Here is a 4,444-nt window from a genome sequence, read left to right on the forward strand (position 1 = left end):
GTGGGACTGAAGAAAGAGAAGATAAGGAATCGATTCCATTTACAATAGCACCAAATCCATAAGATATCATTAGATAGGAATACCTAACCAAAGAGGAAAAGGATCTGCACTTTAGAGACTACAGAACACTTAGAAAGAAATTGAAGAAGATAAGAAAAGTTGTAAAAACCTTCTGTGCTCATGGATTTGAAGAATAAACATTGTTAAAGTGTCTATGCGCCCAGAGCAATCTATATTTTCAATGCAGTCCGTATCAAAATATCATCAATATTTTTCACAGAGCTGGATTGTTATCCTAAAATAGTTATGGAACCAGAAAAAACCCGGAATTGCCAGGGGAATGTTGAAAAAGAAAAACAAAGCTGGGAGCATCACGTTGCTTGACTTCGAGCTATATTACAATGCTGTGATCATCAAGACAGTATGGTACTGGCACAAAAAGAGACACAAGATAAATGGAACAGAATAGAGACCCCAGAAATGGACCCTCAACTCTATGGTCAACTGATCTTCAACAAATCTGGAAAAAATATCCAATGGAAAAAAGACAGTCTCTTCAATAAATGGTGCTGGGAAAATTGGACAGCCATTGCAGAAGAATGAAACTGGACCATTCTCTTACACCATACCCATTCTGCTTTAAATGTTCATGTCAAAATTCTACATTCTTCCCATTTAATTTTGATTCAAATATTCATTTTTTGGATTTGTATCCCCTCCTTTTTTTTTTTTTGGTTTTCATTCAATACAATAGTTGAGATTTAAATAATTCTCTGTTTTTACAGATAATTGTGTGTGAATGTGTCTGTTTTAGAGAAAGTGGTATACAAATGAACACACGTATATACATACTCACATTGCTAACCTTGAATGTTTCCTTTGGACTCTGCAAAGTGCTCCTATATATTTCAGATGGGTGAAACGAAGACAGACTTAGTTAGGGTACCTTCCACGTCACCACAGAGACTGGAAGGAGATTCTTCTTTGCACAAAAGTTGTGACCTGAATCACATAACTGGTCAGGAATTCAATCTCTCTAAAGAGTCATCCTTTGATCCTGAGGATTTATATGAATGATATATAATGGATAATATTGATTTGTTTGATCATTACCCATTTCATGGTTATGACAAAATTTAGAAAAGAGATGATCCTGCATTTAGAGGACAGGAAAGAGTCCTATTTTTATGCAGCAGAAAGAAGATTCACGAAAACACCATAAACATGCCAACCAATTTTTCACCAAAAGGGGGAAAACCCACTTGTATAAGGACACCAAACTCCATACTTCAGTGAGTACGAGTATTTTATGACAGCTTAAATGAAATACTTTGCTCAGTAATACAAAGTATAATTTCAATTTTTCCTCATCATATTTAAGATCTTCTCTGACTTTAAGTCCACATGAAGTTAACCTATTTATTCTAATATGTATTTCTGTGTAGACTCCACTTGGAGACATGTACTTGGTAATCTTTTTCCGCATCACTCTGGTAGGCATGGTGGACATAGCTGGATAGGGGAACATGATCCCAATAAGGAGAATGGAACTCAGTGGCTACCTATAAGACAAACTATAAGTTAGTCTACATTGTCAGGATGAGCAGTGAAGGTGTGATGTACAAAGTATTGATGTACGCAGAAGAGACAAACTGGGATCTTATACTTTCCTTATCATAAAATTATATCATTGGCTATAGTTGCAAACTTGTTTTTTTCTATATGAATAATATGACTTACGACTATCCTTTTAATAAAATAAGAGAAAATTACTTGGGATCATATACCTTCTTTGAGTAGGAAGTATTCCTTTTTTTAAAGATTTTTTATTCATTTATTTGACAGAGGGAGAGAGAGAGGAAACACAAGTAGGGGGAGAGGCAGAGGGAGAGGGAGAAGCAGGCTCCCCACCAAGCAGGGAGTCTGACTTATGGTTCAATCCCAGGACCCTGGGATCATGACCTGAACCAAAGGCAGATGCTTAACTGACTGAACCACCCCGGGGCGCCCAGTAGAAAGTGTTCTTAAGGAATCATGGTACCCAGTGACATAAATGAGAATTTCCAAATATTTTTGATCATGTCTGGAAAAAACTTTGAAAAAGTAGGATATGGACAAAAAGAAAACTGTCTATATATCAGACAGAGAAGCAGCCTAATAAAGTGAGTTACTTAAATGTATTTCTAGAAGTTGAATTCAAACGAATGGAAATTCCAGGTAATAAACAGAAGGAGCCAATTCTACTTCCACAGTCTGATCAAAGAATGACAGTTTTGGCTCTGAGGGTGTGAGCCCTGCAATCATGGGCACTTCTTCAGTCCCAGGATGAATGGGCCTTACATCACTGGAATCCCAATGAGTCTTTTCAAACCCCTCTTTATGTCTCTGTTCCTCAGGCTGTAGATGAAGGGGTTCAGCATGGGCATGACCACCGTGTACATCACCGAGGCCACGGCACTTGTGTGGGAGCTCTGGGGAGCGGCAGAGCTAAGGTACACACCGAGCATCGTGCAATAAAATAAGGAGACAACGGAGAGGTGAGATGCACAGGTGGAAAATGCTTTATACTTGCCTTGAGCTGATGATATTATACGTATGGAGGAAACAATCTTAGAATATGAGTAAAGGATCCCAGCGAAAGGACCCCCACACAGCAGGACAGCTGCAAAATACATCACCAAGTTATTAAGAAAGGTGTCAGAACAGGCAAGTTGGATCATCTGATTGAGCTCACAGAAAAAGAGATTTGGAAGTGTGTACAGAAGGACAGCCTCAACACCATTAAACTATGTAACAAGGAATTCAGGACAGACATGATCCAGGACACGAGAACCAACAGTCCACAGAGCTGGGGGTTCATGATGACTGTGTAGTGCAGGGGGTGACAGATGGCCATAAACCGGTCATAGGCCATCACGCTCAGGAGAAAGATGTCTGACACGGCAAAGAGTATGAGAAAGTAAATCTGCGTGATGCAGCCTGCATTGGTTATGACTTGGCTCTGAGTCTGGATGTTCCACAGCATCTTGGGGATGGTGGTGGAGGTGAAACAGATGTCTACAAAGGACAGGTTGGCCAGGAAGAAGTACATGGGGGTGTGGAGGTGGGAGTCAGAGCTGACAGCCAGCATGAGGAGAAGGTTTCCACACACAGTGATCAGGCACATGGAGAGGAAAAGCCCAAATATGAGGGGCTGCAGTTCTGGTTCCTCTGATAGTCCCAGAAGAAGAAACTCTGAAATTTGTGTATCATTGCCTGGTTCCATGTGGTGGAGGTGACTTCAAGAACAGAAGCAAATAGCATGACTAATTTTCACACAATCTTGTATTACTCTGTTTTTAAATGCTACTTTTAAAAATTTATATTCTATAAATTTACTTTAATACATCGTGCATAGACATGACCCACTTCAGGGGTACCTCTGTACCCCCATAGTTTTGGAATTTTTGTTCAATCATTTTCTTCCCCAAAGGCCAGGTATTCTATAATTTTATTTTAAAAATTGCTCTAAGTTTTAGAAATATAAATTGAGTGCTGTCTATGTCTTAGGCATTGTTTAGGCAAGAGTATAGGGTGTTAAAGAACAAAAGTCCCCATCATTCAATGATGGAGAAAGAATACATTGACAAATAAGAAAATTAAATAAAATTTCAGATGGCGGAGGGTGGTATGAATAAAAGGAAAACAGGGATAAAGCAGAGAGTGTAGAGGGCATGCTATTTTCATGGGTATGTAGGCCATTCTGCAAACAAGGTGTCATCGGAACACAGACCTTAAGTGAGACAGAGGGGTAGATGAGGGAATATGGGGGAGGTGTGTGCCTGGCAGAGGGAATGGCCAGTGCAAAGGCCCCGAGGAAGGTACTTGTTTCCAATGTTCAAGTCAAAGAAGCAAAGTCAGTGCTGCAAGGGGAATGAGCCAGAGGGAGACTGAGGAGAGACGCTGTCAGACATGCTGAGAAGGGAAGTGGCCTCTCTGCTACCTCTGAACCCTCAAGGCACAGGGACTTCCTTGTCCACACTACCTCTCCCACTGCATTCATCGTGTTGCAAAGACATCCCATGAATTGAACAAGATCCCCTTCTTAGTGGTCTCTCTTGATCGAGTTCTGGCCCCTGTGTTGTGTCACCTTGGGATTTATGAGTCCTGGCTCCCTGTTGTGGGGACTGCTCACACTCCACAGTCACACACCCACAGGACACCGTGGCTTCCTGGCTTGTGTTATTCCCCTGTCTTTCTCAGCCCTGCCATCCTGGTTATGCTGGGAATGGATCCAACCCAAGTAGCCAGATCAGTGCACTTTCCCCTGCAAAGTGCAGAAATGCCAATTCTTAAGCTTCCCATGGAAAACAATATATATAAATATGAAGATACATATATATTCATATATCTATAAATATATATATTTATATGGTACACCCCCAAATTAGCAAAGGGATAAACC

The 4,444-nt window shown here is 40.6% G+C and overlaps 1 pseudogene; it reads right to left on the reverse strand.

Annotated features, from left to right (window-relative positions):
* Positions 1–2,336: 2,336 nt before the first annotated feature.
* Positions 2,337–3,265, reverse strand: LOC123780080 (olfactory receptor-like protein OLF4; annotated as a pseudogene).
* Positions 3,266–4,444: the final 1,179 nt, after the last annotated feature.

The sequence above is a fragment of the Ursus americanus genome, chromosome 14 (genome assembly GCF_024610735.1).
Source record: "Ursus americanus isolate L20-20 chromosome 14, mUrsAme1.1.p, whole genome shotgun sequence".
Classification (NCBI taxonomy): Eukaryota; Metazoa; Chordata; class Mammalia; order Carnivora; family Ursidae; genus Ursus; species Ursus americanus.